This window comes from Ochlerotatus camptorhynchus, unplaced genomic scaffold, assembly GCF_037179485.1.
Source record: "Ochlerotatus camptorhynchus isolate MF236.1 unplaced genomic scaffold, CSIRO-AGI_Acam_v1.1 ptg000063l, whole genome shotgun sequence".
NCBI lineage: Eukaryota > Metazoa > Arthropoda > Insecta > Diptera > Culicidae > Ochlerotatus > Ochlerotatus camptorhynchus.
This window is the reverse complement of record NW_027040553.1, coordinates 1,318,196-1,340,902: the sequence shown is the minus strand read 5'-3', so window position 1 is coordinate 1,340,902 and position 22,707 is coordinate 1,318,196. Positions and strand designations below refer to the sequence as shown.

The window sequence follows — 22,707 nt, the reverse complement described above, 5'->3', positions numbered from 1 at the left end:
ATGTGTCCGTCTTCGTTGACAGATAATTTAAGTATTTTCGGCTAAGCAAAATGAAAATGCCGTATAGTTCGTTATATTATTTTGCTGATTTCGGCAGTTTGAAATTTTTCCGATTAGATCAGTGATTACAATTGACGAAGCTTGGTAAATGATTGTTTTTACCGAAATTTGGCTAAAACCAGATACGAATTTCAGTGAACTGTTATATGTTTAACAAAAGTTCGGCAAATTTTCAGTTTACTGAACTGTTACGGCAATATATTTCACCGAGGACAGATTTTGATTTTAAGTGTGCAGGAGCTTGGTTTTTGTGTAGGAATAGGAATTTAAGCGGGATTTTCTCGGTTTATACTTTTTAGTATGACGCACTTGACATAGTTAGCTGGCCTACAGCGACTCACGAAGGGCTACTGATTCCGATCAATAGCTGTGCGGCTTTTTCCTCCTTCTATGGATGGCCAGTTGGTTTGTTGCTCGCTGCTAGCAGTCAGCCTTTCGTTGTGTACTGGAGAATACCACCACTCACCACGCGGTGATTGAATAAACACCGTTTGGTGGAACCGGATGGTATTCAACTTTGAAATCGGTGTTAGGGAAATCGCTTTTCGCAGGTAATCGGTGATAATTTTAATTATCATAGCAACAGTTGCACATTCGTAATTTTCAACAGTGAAGTTTTGAAAAATTAATAAGTCTTAAGTTATACATATGCGTAGAAATATTTTTGATCGATTCACGATAAAATTATTGAAATTGGTTCAGGGGCAGCTGAGTTATTAACGTTCAAAATCTTTCATAATTTTGTTACATGTTCCATTTTCGGTTTTCACAAAGTGTACCCCCATATAAAAATCACATACGTAGCCCTACGTCAAAATCAAATGTCTGGTAAATGCTATGAATATCTGCATTTATAATGCTGAAAATTGGTAATTTTTATATGATGACCAGTGAATCCAAAATGACTAACCAGTATATGACAAACATATGATCATTGTTTTGAAATTTCATGACAAAAAAATGTTGTATCTTTATCATTGTTGCAAGCTTGACGCAATAATGATAAATAACGAGGTTTTTTTTATCATGATACACAAAATGTTTCACATCTCATTGTTGCTTACGAAACATCTAAAGGCTTTTTAGTAGAATGCTTTGTACGCGACAGAAACGAAATTAATCATGTCACATGTTGCTCTTGCCGAAGAGAGAAGTTATTTAGTTATTCTCTCTCTGATGTATCACTTTTCATTCTCCTACTACTATCAGCTTTGTTTTATGCAGTCTAGTCGCAGCCTGCTTTTCTTTTGCTACCTATTTCAGTTGCTTATATACTGTTCGTGAGTGTTGTGAAATCATGAGTGCGTCGTTCGGAGACGAAAAATCAAACGTATCCGAAAAAGTTCGTTCGGTATTCGTGTTGGAAGATGGTGCATTTAAGTGCAGTTTGGGCACCAACTGTAAGTTCTCGTGACATTTTTTTTGTATAAAGCAGCAAAAAAAGGTTATCTTCCATTTAATTCCACTTAATTAATTTTGGTATCCATGACAGATACGTATTTCGACTACAATGTGCAGTCTTCATCAGTGTCATTCCCACTAAGATAACCTTTTTTTGCTGTTTTATTTAAGCATTCCGCTAACAACCCAATTTCATTACAGTCAGGAATCCTTATTGCCGGATTCCTTATTGCCGGTATCTCTTATTGCCGGATCCTTATTGCCGGGCTATCCGCGAATAAGGATACCCACAGCTTATGGGATTTTCACTAATGGGGGCTGTAGTGGATTATCTCACTTGTTTCAATACATAAAGCTATACTGTTTTCGACAAAGTTGCTGTACTGGGTTAGACCAACAAGCCTGTGCCATTGGATTTGGGTTAAATTGAGAACTACGCCGCTAGAGGCGCTTCACTTTTATGTTACTTATGACGGGTGCTATAATATATGGATCATATTTCCAACATAGAATATTTCGTGATCCTGACCATATAGAAAGTTACTGTCTTCAGCAAAGTTGGGCAGGTGATCAAGTCCTTTTGGATGGTGGCCATATTAGTTCAGAACTCTCTCACTACGCAGCGCTAGTGTGCATGTGCAATTCTTATATAAACTGTATCTCGAGAGCCTGGGCATATAGAAAGTTGCTGTTTTCAGCAAAGTTGTGCAGGTGAGCAAGTCCTTTCGGATGATGTTCATATTAGTTCAGAACACGCTCACTACGCGGCGCTAGTGTGCAAGTGAATTTCCTGTATAAGCTGTATCTCGAGAACCTGGCCATATAGAAGGTTACTTTCTTCAGCAAAGTTGTACAGGTGATCAAGTCCTTTCGGATGATCGTCATATTATTTCAGAACTCTCACACTACGCGGCGCTAGTGTACACATGAACTTCTTAATCTGTTATGTCTCCAAAGCTTGTCCATATAAGATGTTGCTGTGTAATGTGAGAACAGGAATCGGAAAAGGGATGACGTGTAGAGGCCGGAAATCGATGTCAGATACCATTTTGGAATCCAAGATGGCGGCCATCGGTTCAAGAAAAACTGTCAAATACCCTACAATATGGATATTTTTGGAAAGGGGACGACGTGTAGAGGCCGGAAATCGATGCCAGACGTTATTTTGGTATCCAAGGTGGCGGCCATAGGGTCAAGAAAAACTGTCAAATACCCTATAATACGGGTATTTCCAGAGAGAGAACGACGTGTAGAGGCCAGAAATTGACGCCAGACGCCATTTTGGAATCCAAGATGGCGACCATCGGGTCAAGAAAAACTGTCAAATACCCTACAATATGGGTATTTCCGAATAAGGAACGACGTGTAGAGACCGAAAATCGATGTCAGACGCCATTTTGGAATCCAAGATGGTTGCCATCGTTTCAAGAAAAACTGTAAAATACCCAACAACATGGGTATTTTCAGGTAGGATATGACGTGTAGAGACCGGGAATCGATGTCAGACGTCATTTTGGAATCCAAGATGGCGACCATAGGGTCAAGAAAAACTGTCAAATACCCTATAATACGGGTATTTCCAGAGAGGGAACGACGTGTAGAGGCCAGAAATCGATGCCAGACGCCATTTTGGAATCCAAGATGGTTGCCATCGTTTCAAGACAAACTGTAAAATACCCAACAACATGGGTATTTTCGGATAAGGAACGACGTGTAGAGACCGAAAATCGTTTTCAGACGCCATTTTGGAATCCAAGATGGTTGCCATCGTTTCAAGAAAAACTGTAAAATACCCAACAACATGGGTATTTTCGGATAGGAGATGACGGGTAGAGACCGGAAATCGATGTCAGATGCCATTTTGGAATCCAAGATGGCGACCATAGGTTCAAGAAAAACTGTCAAGTACCCTACAATATGAATATTTTTGGAAGGAGACGACGTGTAGAGACCGGAAATAGATGCCAGACGACATTTTGGGATCCAAGATGGTGGCCATCAGTTTGAGAAAAACTGTCAAATACACTACAATTCGGGAATTCCCGAAAATGGACGACGTGTAGAGGCCAGATATAGATTCCAGACGCTATTTTGGAATCCAATATGGCGGCAACATGCTTTCCATGGTCACTAGAGTGTTTCAGCGTTATATGGAAAAAAAAGTCAAAGTCTGGAATTTCAAACGCTACCCTCTGGAATGGTAGTTTGGGAGGTCAGAATCACTCTGCCGAAATTTGAAGTCATTTGGTTCACGGGAACCCCTCGCTCAAACGGCTTGAAGTATGTATGGGGAAAATCGACAAAATGTATGGGGGAGCGAGCCACTTTCACATTCGCGGCTCTAGGTGGCGCTGTAGTGGGTCGATTTTCTTCGTGTACAAAATGTATCACTTTTGGAGTGTTGGGAATATCTTGGCTGAAGACCGGATGTGAATCCGAGTTACCCCCGAAAAGTTATTAGCGTTTCAAACGAACACCACCTGCTTTACTTCTGCGCTTGTGCAGTTTTTATTTTTACGAACAGGTATACGAATAGCAATGTTTGCATAGGTATAACTTTTTTGTTTAACCATGAAATTGGTTGAAATTTTCACAGTGAGTAGAAAAATGTTCGAAATTATGGTCTACTAAAAATTGGAAAATATTGGCCAAGTGGTTCCGGTTTTATTCCGAGTTTCCGAGAGGCCATCGGGGGGAGAAAAGGTACCAGTCGTCTACAACAAGGTGGTGCTGAAAATCCACAGCAACAGGCATCTATGGGTAGTGCTGATTAATATTTTAACAAAATCAACCCATAACCTGGTTCTAAATACTGAGCGTCCACCGGATGGCCTTCCGATGACCTGGATCAACCTTAATCTGGATTATTATGTATTTTTGATCAGAGTAGGTCTTGATTATTCTCTGCAACTATATGAAATGTAGTAAATTAATGATTTTAGATATATAAGCGTTTCAATGGCTCCAAGTGGTCACCAAGTGATCCGCCGGAAGATCCGAAACATCCGTAAAATTTAGTGATACATAAATTCGATCAAAGTAGGCCTTGATTTTCTCTGCAACAATGAGAAATGTTGTAAAATGGTGATTTTTGATATGTTAGCTGTTCAATGGCTCCGAGTTATCACCAGATGGTCCGCTGGTAGATACGGAACATCCGTAAAATTGATTGCTGTGTAAATTTGATCAAAGTAGGCCTTGTTTTTCCTCCGCAATTATATGGAATACAGTAATATTGTGATTTCTGAAATATTAGCTGGTCATTGACTCCAAATGGTCACCAGATGACCCACCGAAAGATCTGGAACATCCGTAAAATTGGTTGCTAAGTAAATTTCATTAAAGTATGCCTTGATTTTTAATTGCAACTGTATATAATGTAGTAATATTATGATTTTTTTTATATATTAGCTGTTCACTGGCTCCAAGTGGCTCGCCGAAAGATCCGGAACACCCGTAAAATGTATTGCTGCGCAAATTTGATTAAAGTAGGCCTTGATTTTGCTCTGCAACTACGTGAAATGTAGTAAAATGGTGATTTTTGTTATATTAGCGGTTCAATTGTTCCGAGTGGTCACGACATAACCCGCTGGAAGATCCGGAAAATCTGATAAATTTATTGCTGTGTAAATTTGATCAAAGTAGGCCTTGATTTTACTCTGCAACTATGTGGAGTGTAGTAAAATGGTGATTTTAGATACATTAGCTGTTCAATGACTCTGAGTAGTCACCAGATGGTCCGTGAGAAGATCCGGAACATTCGTAAAATTGATTTTTGTGTAAATTTTATCAAAGCAGGCAACAACAGCAACTGCAACTATCTTGGATTCCAAAATGGCGTCTGACATCGATTTTCGGCCTCTACACGTCGTTCCCTTTCCGGAAATACCCGTATTATAGGGTATTTGACAGTTTTTCTTGACCCGATGGCCACCATCTTGGATTCCAAAATGACGTCTGGCAACGATTTCCGGCCTCTACACGTCATCTCCTTTCCAAAAATATCCATATTGTACGGTATTTGATAGTTTTTCTTGAACCGATGGCCGCCATCTTGGATTCCAAAATGGCATCTGACATCGATTTCCGGCCTCTACACATCATCCTTTTTCCGGTTCCTGTTCTCACATTGCACAGCAACATCTTATATGGACAAGCTTTGGAGTCATAACATATTAAGAAAGTTTATGTGCACACTAGCGCTGCGTAGTGTGAGGGTTCTGAAATAATATGTCCATCATCCGAAAGGACTTAATGACCTGAACAACTTTTCTCAAGACAGTAACCTTCTATATGGCCAGGTTCTCGAGATACAGCTTATACAGGAAATTCACTTGCACACTAGCGCCGCGTAGTGAGCGTGTTCTGAACTAATGTGAACATCATCCGAAAGGACTTGCTCACCTGCACAACTTTGCTGAAAACAGCAACTTTCTATATGGCCAGGCTCTCGAGATACAGTTTATATAAGAATTGCACATGCACACTAGCGCTGCGTAGTGAGAGAGTTCTGAACTAATATGGCCACCATCCAAAAGGACTTAATCACCTGCACAACTTTGCTGAAAACAGCAACTTTCTATATGCCCAGGCTCTCGAGATACAGTTTATATAGGAATTGCACATGCACACTAGCGCTGCGTAGTGAGCGTGTTCTGAACTAATATGAACATCATCCGAAAGGACTTGCTCACCTGCACAACTTTGCTGAAAACAGCAACTTTCTATATGGCCAGGCTCTCGAGATACAGTTTATATAAGAATTGCACATGCACACTAGCGCTGCGTAGTGAGAGAGTTCTGAACTAATATGGCCACCATCCAAAAGGACTTAATCACCTGCACAACTTTGCTGAAAACAGCAACTTTCTATATGGCTAGGCTCTCGAGATACAGTTTATATAGGAATTGCACATGCACACTAGCGCTGCGTAGTGAGAGAGTTCTGAACTAATATGGCCACCATCCAAAAGGACTTAATCACCTGCACAACTTTGCTGAAAACAGCAACTTTCTATATGCCCAGGCTCTCGAGATACAGTTTATATAGGAATTGCACATGCACACTAGCGCTGCGTAGTGAGCGTGTTCTGAACTAATATGAACATCATCCGAAAGGAATTGCTCACCTGCACAACTTTGCTGAAAACAGCAACTTTCTATATGGCCAGGCTCTCGAGATACAGTTTATATAAGAATTGCACATGCACACTAGCGCTGCGTAGTGAGAGAGTTCTGAACTAATATGGCCACCATCCAAAAGGACTTAATCACCTGCACAACTTTGCTGAAAACAGCAACTTTCTATATGGCTAGGCTCTCGAGATACAGCATTCGGGTGTAAAGCAAAATTCATTAAAATCAATCTCACCACAGTTTGGTGAGATTTGCAGCTGGTGAGTTTTGTTAGCTTGATATTCCGAGTTGAGATATCACAGCTTGCAAAATCAACCGCAGTTGTTTGCTTGTTGATTTTTGTCTACGATAATCAAGCGTGATCTTGGGCGTTGGTGAGATTTGATTTTTTGATATTTTCCCAACACTGACTACAATATCATACACATTAGAGTGATGCAAAATTTGAAATTTTCGCTCCACTACACTTAAACGATTCCAAATCGGTTCCTGACTAACCTCTCAAAATTTGAACCTATTTGGTGAGAAACTGAGATGGCACAAACCATTTGAAGTTTGTATGGGAATTACTATGGTAAAACCAAGATTTTTTAACATGTCTATCTAATAATTCACCATATCGGCCTGCTTCAAAAGCTTTCAACTGTACTTTTAGGAAATTTTCCCAGCTACAACTTTGTTGAAGACCACTTTTTGATTAAATGCAAGGATCGAAAGTTATCAATGGTTCAATGCGCTGATGTCTTATGATAATGCTCAATCAACTGCTAAGCAGGCAACATTAGTATTTCTGGGGCGTTGAATAGGACACAAAAATCATAGCTACTATGTCACACTGCAAAATACAGTGTTGCCTACAGAGCAGCTGCTTGATCATGGCATAAGTTTACCAATCTCTTAAATAATTAATAACTTTTTCCTGTCTCGTTTTACATAGAAACGATCTTCAGCAAAATTGTAGCTGAGAAAATTTTCCATAAGAATGGCTATCGAACTGTTTCGCAGCTTAATATGGAAAAAGACTAGAAGGCAATGAACAAAAAGTTGAGATTTCCCATAGTAATTTACATGTAAGCTTCAAATGGTTTGTGCGAAGTCTGTTTCTAACCAAATGAGTTGAAACTTTGGGAGGCTAATCAGGACCCGATTTGAAACCATTTAAGCACTGTAGAGCGAAAAAGACAAATTTTGCATCAGTCTAATACAAATGTATATGAAAATCACATGAAATTTATTTCTTATTTTGACTCATATATTTTATCGATTCTTAAAATAAATCGAAAAATAAACATCAGCTTTCACAGTTCCGTTTTTTTTTTATTGTAGCTGATTTAGGATTCGATCCAGATGTGATGCTGTCGGTGTCTTCTTTCGGTTCCAGTGGGCCATGGTTGACTTCTAAATTGAGCTCGTTCAATTAGCATGAAGTAGTAACAACTCTCCCGACATGGAATGTAGTGCAACGTTATGCTTGTTTTGCTAGAGTGAAGGCCAAAACGCAATGTGGGCGGAAGTGGAACGGAAACGGTAAAGGCCCAAACGCAATGTGGGCGGAAGCGGAACGGAAACGGAAAGTTTGACAGTTGTCACAAATGACATCAAGATGTCTAACTGAAGTCAATTTGATACTAACTAGCTTTCAATCTGACAAATACGCTTACTCAGATCGGGCTTTTCCGCTGCCGCTGCCGTTCCGCTTCCGCTGTAATTGCGCTTGGGCCTTAACAGTTGTCACAAATGACATCAAGATGCCTAACCGAAGTCGATTTGGTTCTAATTAGTATTCAATCCGACAAGTAGGCTTACTCAGATCGGGCTTTTCCGCTGCCGCTGTTATTGTGTTTCACGCTAACTGAAAAGTTCCCATTAAATGAGTATCTTTTACTCAATGTAAAAATTGATTATTTTTGAAAACCGAAAAGCGAGTACTTTTTCCCCATTTCGAATATATCTTCTTCAATTAAAATGGGTAAACATGTACATTCAATTATTACATCTTTGGTGAAGTGGAAGGGGAAGTGTTTTTTTTTAATATTTAACAACCTAATTTTACAAACATTCCCAAATCCCGCTAGCATCGATTACGTGACGATACGACGGAGTTGGAAATTTTGTTGATCGATGTTTAAAAAATTATTTAAAAACAGTGCTGCGGCAGTGAGTTTAATTGTTTTCGTCACTTTCAGAGAAGAGGAAATGCTTTAAATATCAAATCAGAAGTACAGCACAGCAGTCCTGGACATGATTTGACATCTTGAAAATGAGTAAAATTTTAATCATTAATGGGTTCTTTGGACCTAGCGTGTACATGTCAAACACTTCGAAATTGTTTGTAACGCTTGGTGGAACGATCTATTGCAACCAACTTGTTTCAAAAATTCAGAAAGAAAAATATGGTGGTTTTGAAAATTCTGTTCTCATTCTACATGCACTCAAAAAATTCCACACGTCATCACCACGTGTCTCAAACTTGATTTTTCACTTTAAGTGATAATATTGTGAAACACATCCATTTCATGTTTGTATATTATGCTGTGAACAATACCTCAACAATATTGGCTCGAATTGTGACACACTTGGAGTCTATGTGCCTCACATGGTCACATGGTGATATCAATAGCTTTGCACATCATAGTTCAATGATCTAATATATCCTACTTCATCGATTTCTACTTTACCGACACCAAAATTGAATCGACAAATAATATACAAACAAAGCTGCCAGAACACAGCTAACACATGCCTCCCCAACTCCCCAACAGTTCAGGATCAAATCACAAATCAGACCCATTAATGATTTGTGATTTGATCCTGAACTGTTGGGGAGTGCTGCTGCAATAGACTTCTCTGACGTTTATGAATTGCACAAGTATTCGTGCAGAACTTTGGGTGAATTCAAAGGTTTTCTTGCACTAATACTTACAATTTACCCAAAGCACTGCACTAATACTTGTGCATTTCACAAACGTCAGAGAAGTCTATTGTCTTCGTTCGATCTCACTGGGCCACGGTTGTTCTCATATATGAGGCTGGTTGATAAGGATGAAGTCACAGTTAATATTTTCAATGTTTACCTTGCAGAACAAGCAATTCACATCGCATTGAAATGCAAAACACTTCAAATCCATCTGTGTTGAACAGTAGTGTGATTCAATGTGCAATACACTTATACCCCGTTCACATTACAGCGTATATCACGTGATATACGCTGTCTTGCAATGAGCTCTCATACATCTAGTTTTCACTGGAAATCCTTTGTATGAGTGCTCATTGCAAGACAGCCTATATTACGTGATATAGGCTGTAATGTGAAAATGGTATTAAATTGATAGAGAAAGATTATCATCGTTTCAAAGTTTGAAATACTAGAAATCAACGTGAAATACATGGTGAAATACTCTTAAAATAAATGTGATTGTGCATATGAAAAATCAAGTGCTTAAACACTTCGATCAGACGTGTGGAATTTTTTGAATGTGAGGGCGAATTCGAAAACATAGAAATCGTGTAATAGTACGTTCAGACTACAGAGTTATAACATGTTATAGCGCTATCTTGATGGTGGTTTCTGTGTTGCAATTATTTGACAACCGTTATAACATGTTATATCTCTTCAGTCTGGACAGCGTTTAAGACAGAATTGAGTGTATTGGAAAAAGACCCTTACCGGGCTATTAGCTGGCTTCGTGTTTACTTGGGGATCTCATAATTTTTTCATCAAATTTAATGCCAGCTGCATCTCCAGTTGGGTTGGGTGAACAAAATTAATGTTCAGACGTCTCTCAATGCATTTTTTTAATTTGATCCACATAACACATTTTCCACCATCTCTGCGCACTAAACCGACTGTTAATAATTGGATTCGATTTAAATAAAGCACATTAATCATAAATAACTGAATATTCCGTTGGGCTTTCATAAAATTTAATGCATCCACGGCTGCAACCGTTGCAGCTCAATGCTCCGACAATAATGCAATTGATTATCCCGGTTATCACAACATTTCACCCAACCTGATGCTGAGCACATCGCGCTTTTTCCACAAACCAATAATCAATTTGGTGGTAACCAGAAATTTTATCCACTTTCGCTCTCTCCGACGGGTAAGTTCCATCCAGCACCCAGCAGTCACGGTCGAAGCCGGAGCAAAATCAACCAGCCAGCCAGCGGTCATCGGTTTGGCAATTTCGCGCTATGTTGACAGTGCGTGTGCCATTTGCCACCGGCGGCGGCGGTGGTTTTTGTCCGGTCTTTTTCCAATCCACATCCACAACAAAAACAAAATTGGCCTCGCTGCTGAACCACGTCAAGAAAACGAAGCTTCGAGCTAATTTTCACGCTCTCCGTGTTATATTTACCATACCAGACAGCATCATCATCACAAAAGCGAAAGCTAACCATCCAGCTGACTCCTAAAGCACTCTAATAGTAAAAGTATGGACGACTGTCACCACCAAACTGAAAAAAAGTTGTTCCAATCGAGCAGAGCAGAGCATTTTGACGGGGTTCGATTGGAACAACTTTTGACAGACGTCCGTACTTTTACTTAGAGGACTTCATTTCCTCCCATCAGCAACCCAACTGAATCCAATTGATTGCAAATGCCAAAATAGACTTGGAGTGGGGTGGGGTGGTTGGTCGGAATTATGCCTGCAGGGCGCAATAATGGAACTGGCAGATTAGGTGACAGTGACCCAGTTTTCCGGAGTGCGCGGCGGCGACGGAGATGACGGATTCGCAAAACTTTGTTTTTCCTCTGATTTCTCCGGGCAAAATAGAAAACGATGGCGCGTCGTAGTTGGCGGTTGAGTGTGATGAAGGGATAGGAATCGAACTCAGAAGTGCGGAAATAATTCCAAACTGCGCGCGACCGCAAATTTGGGCAAAAAAACGGTTGATTGAATTCGAGTTGGACTTGATGAAATTTTCCGCGGGGGCCGGGAAGATGAATCGGGAGCGCGATTTTATTATGCGGCTAAATCAAATTTGGATTTGGGAGAAGCGGTTTGACTGTTTTCAATTTCGTAATTATAATTATGAAATTGGATGGTGAAGGTTGGGCTGGGTGCCGATTGATTGATTTATAGGGAGGTGGTTCCGGTTTGTGATCCCGAGAACGGAAATTGAAGTGGTTTGGTAATTGCAGTGCGATAATAAGCGGAGTGTTTATTGGACGCACTTATGGGTTGATTTTTCACGGAGTGAATGCTAGTGGATGTGTTTGTTTTAGAAATGGGTATTTCGAATAATTTATCCGGATTATGTGTATCTCCCGACCCAGTTCGGTCAAGGATCTTTTCGCGTTAGAAATGTTCACAACTTTTCAACTAAGCGGTTTCACCGACCATCTCTAATTTGCATGAAACTTTGCATAATTGTTTGCTATTGGCAATGATTCACATTTTTGCTGAAATTCGGCCATTTTGGCTCTGGTAAAAATTTAAAAATGGTGTCCTTGTCCGGTAATGGCATTTCTGATATAAATACCGTCTTAGACAAAGCCGTAGAGAAAATTTATGTCTCTCTAGGAAAAATAAACAAATTTTGTTTTTTTAATTATTTAAAGCAAAAATTAAAAACAAATAGTAAACCCAACTATCTCAGAATGTCCTAGTCCAATTTTTGAAGTTTTGATTTTCATGAAAAATCTGATATAAAAATACAAACTTTTGAAGTGTGTAAAGCCATGGGCATTTGAATATCGAAGAACAGGAACTTGCGGTCACAATTTGGTTATAAACTATTTGTTAGAACGCTTTTTTGTGTGTTTTTAACAGAAAATGATTAAAAATGTCTCAAACATTAGTTTCTGAGTAAATTACATGAAACTAAGTTTTAACAAAAACTTCACAAATTTGGGCAACAGTTCTTGTTCTACGATTTTTGTCAATTTCAAAATGGCAATTATTCAAACATTCCAAAAGTTTGCATAAACTTCGTTTTTAAATAAAAAACTCAAAAATCTGGCAATTTTAAAATATTTAGGTTTTTAACATATTTTTAATCCTTGATTTGTTTTCCATCGATCTTGTTTTCCATGCTGAGCACCAATGCTCACCCATCAACAGATGAACCGGTGACCAACGGCTTTACTTCCCTTCCGAAGGAAGGCGTGATCAGAGATGTTATGCCTCAGAACATCCCGGCGGCGCCGACTGGCATTGAACTTTATTGAAAGTAATTTTTACTTAAAATTACTAAACATATTTTTTTGTTTATATTATCCCACACACTTAGAAATACCTCAGCTTACATGTGACGGAATCCAATTTTGACATAAAGGATGAGACGTAAACAAACATGTCATGTAATATTAAGTCCTCCGAGTCTGAAAAGTTCAAAAGTACGTTTGATTGAGCTGAATTTTGCGTCTATTATGACTCAATTTTATGACAAAATTGACGCTTGTATATGTCAGTCTCAGAGCACCTAAATTTACATCAATTTGTCTAAGTGTGCAGGAAAACATTATTTTTCTCTACATCTTTATCTCAGACGTCATCTCGATCGGAACTGCCGCTTATGTGCTACAATTTTTTGAAAAATAAAAATAAGCCGATTTGAAAATTTAACAAGATTTAAAATGGGCGAATGTTTGCAAAAATGTGAATCATTGCTCATAACAAACAATAAATCAAAGTTTCAGCCAAATCGGAGAAGGTTGAGTTTTTCTCAGTTTCAACGTCTTTGAAAGCCTTTTTCCATACTCGCGTAGATGTACTAGTTATGGCTATATGTTCCTATTATGGTGTGTTGTAATTATGGCCTATGAAAATCCTGGTAACTGGAACATCTACCCTATTTATTTGTATACGCTGTTTCTGACGAAGCTGAAAATGCTACCTCTGTTTTTCCATGTATCAGCAACCCTCGTACAAAGCAAGCAAGTTCGTACAAAAGCTAGTGTTGGTGTGCTGTTGCTGCATTGTCACAACCAGATAGCAGCACTGGAGCACTGCAAGAAAAGTTTGGCAGAGACCAAAGCTCGGATAATTTAATTATGTTCTCTCTCTCTGTATGTCCCGTACACGGTCGGTCGAGTCAACTCAATTTCGGCAAAAGAGGAGTTACTCAAAAGTGAGTAAGATGAGTTGAATTTTCCGGGTTTTTTCCAGGCATACCAATTGGCAAATTAAAGTTGGCACTCGTTGAGAATAGATGAACTATGAGTGTGATGATGGTTTCCAAATTTTACACGGTGAGGTATACAAGTGCAATCTTAAAATGCTTTATTTTGCAAATGAAGCATTTTGTTTTAATCAGGTTAATGCTACGTTAGTAGAAAACATAAGGACTACTCAAAAGACATATAATATAGAAAAAATAATATCTTTTCAGATTTTTAGATGCATACATAGATTTTAGTTTTTCTTCCACTGTAGCAGCAACCAGAATTAAATAAAATGCTTCATTTTCAAAATAAAAGCATTTTAAGATGGAATTCGTATACCTCGTCGTGGAAAATTTTGAAATCATCATCACTTTCATAGTTCTTCTATTCTCCACGACTGCCAACTTTGATTTGCCAATAGACTCCAAGACTGAGTAGAATTTCCATTGTGGCATCTGCATAACAGACGCCATCGAATTCTGTTCATTTCCAGCAGATCGCATTTGTTGCGCCACTGCTGAGTCGAAATTCCCTAGCTGTCGCCAGTCATCGACCCTACAATAAGTGTCGAGGTACTGCATAATCAATTTCCGAGGAAAGGATTTAATTACTAAGCCAATGCACTACGTCTGTTTCCAAGCGGTGTTGTCACCATGCGACATGTAAACGTGGGAAAGCCGCAACGCGGTTTCTCTCTTGATTATTTCTCTCCCTCTCTTGGTCGATCTATGTATCGATCGCTGATTGGCTAGCAAATACATAATGACTTCAATTACCTCCAGTTTAGGCTAAGTTAAATATGAACAATAAAATCAATCTAACATAAACCATCAACAAGTGAAGTTGAATAATTTAATGAGAAAAACAAGTGACAGATAGCAGGATACTTCACACCATGGATATTCATCATATTTAAGAAGGTATCCTGAATTTCCACGGTTTTTTCCCGGAAAATGTAACTCACTTTTGAGGAATACACTTCGCACGAAATTAAATCGAATTGACCCAATTGGCAAATCAAAGTTGACACTCGTGGAGAATAGAAGAACTATGAAAGTGATGATGATTTCAAAATTTTCCACGGGCTTAGATTAAGATAAAATGCTCAATTTGCAAAATAAAAGCATTTTAAGATTACACTCGTATACTCGTATACTCGTATACTCTCATAGTTCTTCTATTCTCCACAAGTGCTAACTTTGATTTGCCAATACAGTCAAATTTCGCTCGTTGGGCTATGTTTAGGTGGGCTACGTTTTAGCCGAAGCCAACAAATCAAGAAGACTGGCAACTTTGCCAGAATCCAAGCGACAGGTACAGTAGCGCTGCACTTGAGTGAAGGTGGAAGCAACGCATAGAAAAATGAGCGAATACACAAACCCTTCGTCTAAGGATGTACTCTTTGCTATCAAATTCGTTCGAAGCATTTACCTTTGACCGGCAGATGACGCGATTGTACCTGTCTCATAGCGTTCGTATGAGAAAATGGAAGAGATGCCAGTCTTCTTGATTTGTTGTCTTCGGTTTTAGCACAAACGAAGTGACAGACGGAGTTGAGTGTACCTCACGGCAACACTATCTACTCAACAATCAATACGAAACTAACGATTTTAAATTGGCCCACTACTTGACTAGCCTATTGGTCCCAAGCAAACGATTAACGTACCCCATTCTAGTCGAAATTCTAGTACTACGCAATGTTTGTTTTGATTCGCTATGAAAGTTTGACAGATAAAATGAGGGGTTATTGGTTTTTCCTATGTTTCGAGGGGTGAATCGATTAGCTTGGGACCGAAGAGAGTACCAGAGCTGAGCCAAAAAGCTGAGCACGTTATTTCGGGAGCTTCTATTCTTAGAGTTACCTCTATGGTTTAAGCTTGTTATAGAGACGTGAAAAAAAAATTGATTTTAATTCTAGTAATAAACTATATTTGATTTAACGTTGTAAAAATGAAGTGAGAAAGGCTCGCTGCACATCTCGGACCTTAAGTGTTAAAAATCTTTGGTGTTGATTCAAATGTTAAGATTTCCCTACTATTTGCATGTCTATAGTAAACAGTGATCCTAACCTATCAGTTTCTTTAAAGAAAAATAAATTTCAACAACTGAGTGGAAAGTTTTAAACAAATGAGCAGTTGGTGTGTACAAATGTGCATGCCAACTCGTTATTGTTGTCAAAAAAGGAACGAAAGATTCGACCCAACGACATAGTTCAGCCCAATAAATTACTTTTGAGTAATTTGCATATTCTCAAATTTACGTGAATTTAACTTAATTTTGGGTAGAACATGCTTAAGAGAGCTTAAGAGTAAGTAATTTAAGTAAATGGAAACTAATATTGCGCGTTTCACACCAAATTGGACTAATAAGCGCTTTTTCACTTATTAAAAAGTGTGATAAAACTGCAAGTTTACGTCTAATCGTCTTGGTGTCTTGGGTGCACTTATTCCTTATGATGCAAGCAATAAGTGCTCCGTAGACATCAAAACGGTTTGACGGAAACGTGCACTTTTATCACACTTAAACTCTATTCAATCGACTGCTTCAAAAATAACTATGTTTCATCAACTCTGTGCAAAGTTATTAGCAAATGAGCAGTTCTTACCACAAACTGTGTATGCCAAGCATGAGTACAAGTGAGAGGCTCAACTCAAAATTAAGTAAAATGAACTCAAATATTTTTTCTCCCTGTACATCGTCGTGCATGGCCAACCAAATTTGAAATCAGTTTACTCATAGATCTCAAAAAGTTCAGGAACTCAGCGATGAGTCTTCAGTAAAGTTGTTCAGATGACCACGGTCTTCCGTATATTGTTTATATTAATTCATAACTTTCTCACTACGTGGCGTTAGCACCGACGAACCGACGTGACAGCTTTTACAAGCTACTTTCAAATTCGTGTCCAAGGCGCCATATTTAAAATACGTTAAACATTACCGGCATCTTCTCCTACGATTGCGTCATACCATGAGCAAGGACACGAACCTACGTATGATTTATATTGCCTTGGTTTGCGTCTCACCTCGTTTGACAGATCTGATCGCCCGTTTGAAAGTTCAAATCGTTCGTTTGACAATTCGAATTGTGGCAAACGAAATGCTCCTGTGGCATCTGTCGGTGGCGTTGGTGTACAAGTGAACTTCCTGAATATGCTTTGTCTATTTTTCTATTCGGCAAAGTTCTGGCGAGTTTGGCGGATTTGCCTCTTTCGGCACAAAAACAACACCGTTGGCTTCGTACCACTCCATCAGCGGTTTCTCGTAATGGCACGATGCCAGATCCGGCCAAAACAGAGTGTCACCTTCGTGGGACCGGAGGAAGGACAGCAGGCGCTTCTGGAGGCATTCTTCTTGATATATTTGGCCGGTCGTTATGTATGGCTTGCTGAATTAGCCGCACCCACAGATCGCCTGCCACACTAAGTACCTCTTGGCAAATTTGTCGACCTTCTTCTTCCAGAACTTCTCCGGAACATCCAGGCGGGACTTGCCGACGAAAACTACAGGCCGGGGATCTGCTTGGCGTCCGCTTTAATGTACATCTCGTGGTCCATTACGAAGCATTTCGACTGCACCAACCACTCGCGGTACAGCTTCCTGGCGTGAGATTTGGCCACCATATTCTGTTTATCGGTTCGATTAGATGCCTTTCTTACCTTGTAGACATGAAGTCCGGCTCGCTGCATTGTCTGCTGGACGAACCAGACGGAAGAATTGGCCTTCTTGGTCACGTCCCGAATCGAAAGTAATCCCACACCTTCCTTGCGTTCACGGGGTTGGTCGTCTTCGCTTTTCTTCCGCTGCCAGCTCGCCGCTGGGTCGTCTGGGTCTCCGTGAACGATTTTAACACACGGAAAATGGTCGAATTGTCGGTTCAAACTGTTTCGTGATCCACCTGTGGGACTGGCCTTGATTTTCAACGACCACTTCCATATTTTATAGTCGAAGCACTTCTTGCTTGGAAGCCATCTCAATAACCACTTGATAGATTATGACGAGATTTAGCACATGTAAACATTGCACTCTAAACTAGTTTCACTCAACATTTCATCAATTTTTACCCATGCAATAAATAGTTATACACAAAGGAAAGTGTCGCATTTTTTTCGAGTACAATCTTTAAAATCGTTGTTGGATGCGAGGGGGGCGACAACAAATCTCACACTAGCAGGGGGTAAGTCACTCTGCCACCTTGTGTCTGTGCTTATTGTGTTTCCAGTGTGTTTTTGGGTGTCGGAAGGTGTTTCATCATGTTGACCGAGCTGTCAAAACTTCAACCGAAAAAATATATTTACTGGCAACCATATCCTCAATCATAACAACATAACGCTATTAATGGCAGATCCTCCTGCGACTCCTTTGCTGTTGTTTGTGTGCAGATTAATCCATGAAACGAGCATTGGCCCTCTCACTTGAGGAGGAAGACGAAATGGGCGCCTAACCTGATGAAGTGCTCACTCTCAAAGGCTCCTTCAGTCAGACTGAAATGCACAACTGGTTTATGAACAGTATCCTGGAAATACCGAAAAATTGTTATGGAAACGAAAGGAATAGGCTTTTTTCCCGTCACGTCTTCATCGTCTTCTGATTTGTGAATACGGCTAGGCGGAAGTGAATTTCAGATGCGACAACATTTCTACCATTTAGATTCTGAAGGACTTTATTACGAAGGAAGCCACCAAGAAACGGATCAAGCTGGAGATTTCAGCCAGTAAGTAACAGCTTTCAACAAATTCGATTTGATTAATAACAGCGTAGCACCCATTTTCAGATATCAACGAGCAAACCTTTCCCGGATTAATCAAGTTGATCGAGCCGAAGATCAACAAGCTGACGAAGGACCACCAGATACTGCAGGCACTGATTGATTTGGACATTCGAATCGATGAACCACATCTACGAGATTCTGACCGATATGTACATCGGTAAGTTAAAGTTCAAAGGGGTCAATGTGAAGACGAAACTGGCGCAGTTGACAGACCTGCTGAAGAATTATAACTATGACGAGTTGGTCAATTTCTACAGTGTCGTGAAAGCGGTTGATGATGAGTAAATAAATCCACATTTCGGATGAAGTCAAGTCGATCGATCACCTTAATGGTCTAAATATTCATTCTTTTCTAAAAATAACACACCAATTCCCCTGGTCGTAGTAACTATCTTCCACGCTAATCCCAAAAACACAATTCGGACATCTTCGTCTCCTCGAACGCAGGGTACTACCAGAGAAAAGTTACCTTCGCTTCCTGCTGCTGCCGTTCTACGCCACGCAACTTCCAAGGAACCAGCAAATCCTGATGCTGGAACTGCGTCCTGTTGGTGGGAATCGTCAGCACCGATTCCCCGTCGCCATGTTCAATCGGAACCACCTTCTTCGGCTCTCCATCCCGCGGTGGTTTATTGTTGTGCTTGTCTGCCGTATATAGCCTGATTGCCTTTCTTAAATCAGTGCCCGTCCTCCTGGGCGAAGTACTCGACACATTTGCCCAATCGCTTGCCTACGACGTTCCCGCGATGCCAGGTGATGCATAACGGCTATGCAGATGCAAGCATCTGCACATGCCGCTTTAAAAGGTAACGCTAGGCAGTCGAATTGTACCACAAATAAAGCCACGGGCGGTGCAAACATTCAATAATCCGTCGCACCGATCGCAGCCCGAGCCAATGATCTGAGGATTCAACCCCAGGTATTTACCATTACCGCATCCAATGTTCAGCAGGACGGACCCGGGACTAAGCGATTCCAAGAACCCTGCAATTCGTGGCCACGGCGAGTGCCTCCAGCTCCAATTGGGCAGCGTTCTCTTTGATACGATCAGCTCTATCATTCGCTTCTTGTTGATACGTATCACACAGAGAACTAAACTGGCAACGGCAAGGGCCGTCATTCAACTTTCTGAACGTAAACAATACTCTTTATTCACGTCTCCTAATTGTTAGGCTGTCAATCAACCTTACCGTATCCATCTTTCTCAGCGTTATTCCATGAGTCCATCCGTATCGACTTTCGCCGGACATTACGAGCAGAGACCTTCGGGGCAAATCCACATTCAAATGTTGTCCTGTGGTGTCCCGAAAATCAATTACTAGGGGAAATGTAGGTAATGTCGGCCTACATGTCCCTAATTTGGGCCCATCGCTAAAAGTCTGCTATTTATCAATTTTATCTAGATGAACCCGTCATTAGGACGGTACTAATGGATATTTTTGGTAGTTATTGAAAATTTAGTCGATTGCTGAATTTTTGTATGGGCCCAAATTAGGGACATGTAGGCCGACATTACCTACATTTCCCCTATATCCCTTCCGACAATATCGAGATTTGTCGATAATCCTCGTACTCAATCGTACCAATCTGGGGTCGAATCGTTGTAACTGTAAACAACAACAACAATATCAAAACAACAAAATAATAATCGAATGTAAACATTATTTGCAGTGGTGCCAGAATTGAATAAAAAATTTGCTTATCATACGGTGGAAGGGTGCTTGAAGTGTGTCGATGTGTGTTTCTGTGGGTGTTAGCACAATGTGGCAGAGTGACTTACCCCCTGGTATTTTTAGAACGAGGACGACGTGTAGATATCAAAACATCGACAAACCGACATGAAACTTTAAATCGAGAATTTATAACGGACGATTCAAGTGTGCAGCGATTCCATTAGTCAAAACCATAGGAATGTGTTATCTAGATAAAAATATTTTGTCCAAAATATATTAGACACGAACCAACTCATACATTTTGTACAAGTGTTCGTGGCTATGATAAATATTTTCCGTGAACACGGCGCCAGATGGCAGTGTTTTGCTTTGATCAGAAATGTCTTTGTAATTTGTATGATCATTCATGTAGGTTTGTCAGTGATCAAAATTCAACCTCCACTGCCATTTTGTAATCTAAGTTGGCGGAAATCTGTTTTTGAAAAAACTGTCGTATACCCTACAATGTGGAAATTTTAGGAACGGGAATGACGTGTACAGGTCGAAAATCTATGTCCCCTGTCAATTTAGAATCCAGAATGGCAGTCATCGGTTTTAGAAAAAGAACTCAGATTTGGGAGGAATATGCTATACAGGTCGGACTCGGTTATCTGGGGGTTCGATTAGCTACCAACCGGTGGAAACTAACGATTTTAAATTGACTTACTACTTGACTAGCCTATTGGTCCCAAGCAAATCGATCCCCATTCTAGTCGGAATTCTAGTACTACACTATGTTTGTTTTGATTCGTAATGAATTTTTGACAGATAAAATGATGGGTTCGTGGATTTTCCTATGTTTCGAGGGAGGCTTCGATAAGCTTGGGACCGAAGAGTGTACCAGAGCTGAGCCAAAAAGTTGAGCACGTTTCTTCGGGAAATTACCCATTTTGTGCGACCTAAAAGATTCTAAATTATGTTGCCGAAGATTTTTTGAGGTTTCTGGATTTGATTTTTTCTCTATTATACATTTGGAAGCACTGAATCTTCTTTAATTTCCTTTAATTTTCTTAGATGTCAGTAGCGATTTTCTAAACATTTTCAAGATTTCCATTTTTTTATGTTCTTCAAACTTTTTTGAATAACCACAGCTGTGTTTGATTTGAACTTCTCAAAAATTACTCTTAGCTTCCCTGAGGATGTTTGAATGTTTTCGGAAAGTCGTTCTGAGGTTCCTAAACTATTCGGAAGATCTTCCAAACTGCCCTGAAGTAATATTCGCTGAATTTCTTTGAAGGCCATTTATAGTATTTAAAATTCAGGAAGTTTATCTAAAATTTGGCGTGATTGTGATGAGAATCGTTTTGTCAATATTATCGGTCGAGATTTTGCACTCGAAGGAAACCTGCAAATTCATAGATATTAATATATTAGATCATATGACATAACAACAGCTCTTTATTAGATAAACTACTCCAAATTAAATTTAAGTATTCAACCGCCCCGTAGCCTACGGCAGCTCCATTTCTAACCACACCCGCAACCAACCTAATCCAATGTGACAACCATTTGTCACTAATTAACCCGCTCCGAAAGAGAATGACCACGTGATCGCTTGTTTACTCTTTAGCACAATTCAATTTGGGACCCCGCTCAGCCACCCCCTGCCCCATCCCAGATCCCATCCAACCAGTATCCGCGTATGAATTCCATTTCGGGAAGGACCCTTAACCACCACCATAAACACTGCCAAAGATGGCTTCCATAGGTGGCCTTTATCCTCACATATCCATTTGCGAAACTCAATCTGACTGCTGGCGGGACGCGCAGATCTCCGACTTCAGGTACTTTAGAGGTTATCTGCGCTGCGATTTAAATACAGTCGGCCGGGCGAACGAAACCAACTGAAATCCCAAGGAGGACCAACCGACGAGCGACTTCCTTAAATGGTGCGAATCTTGCTGACCCAGTAAGCCTTCCTCTTGCCCATCGCATCGCATCAGCTCGTGAGTCTTTTCCTTGTGCTTCCACTCTTCCACAGCAGAGCCATCGAGCGCGAGAAGTGCTTTATTGAATCAGTAGGCACTGACTGACTGACTGACTGACTGACTTGATCGTCGTCGTGGTTGGATCGTTATTATTGAATTTCTTTATATGGCACTAAAGTGGCAGGGACTGGTTGTTGTTGAATATTTTTTTTATTTTTGTTCAGTCACTTTTTACGATGAATCAAGATCCGGCGGAGACGGCGGTGGAGGTCACTCTTTTTCGGGGTGGCATGTTTTTTGTGATAATTCGGTTGTTTACGCACTGAATTAGTGGAAATGAAAATTGTGAAATTGGGGCACCGATTCCCAGTGTGGTTAAATAATTCCCAATCCCAATTAACAACTGTGAAGATGCTGAAAGAACACTGACTTGAGGCCAAGCGAAAAGTTCTAGCTAGAACTAAATAGTTAAGAATTTGATGCCTCACAGCTTTCGACGGGTTTTAAGCTAGTCGAGTATTGCACATATGGCGGTCGGTCATCCCTTGAGCTTTTAATGGCGAGAGTGTATGTCACAAATTTGGAATGTTT

The 22,707-nt window shown here is 40.1% G+C and overlaps 1 pseudogene; it reads right to left on the bottom strand.

Annotated features, from left to right (window-relative positions):
- Positions 1-18,818: 18,818 nt before the first annotated feature.
- Positions 18,819-21,077, bottom strand: LOC135696886 (alkylated DNA repair protein alkB homolog 8-like; annotated as a pseudogene).
- Between the last annotated feature and the right edge of the window lie 1,630 nt (positions 21,078-22,707).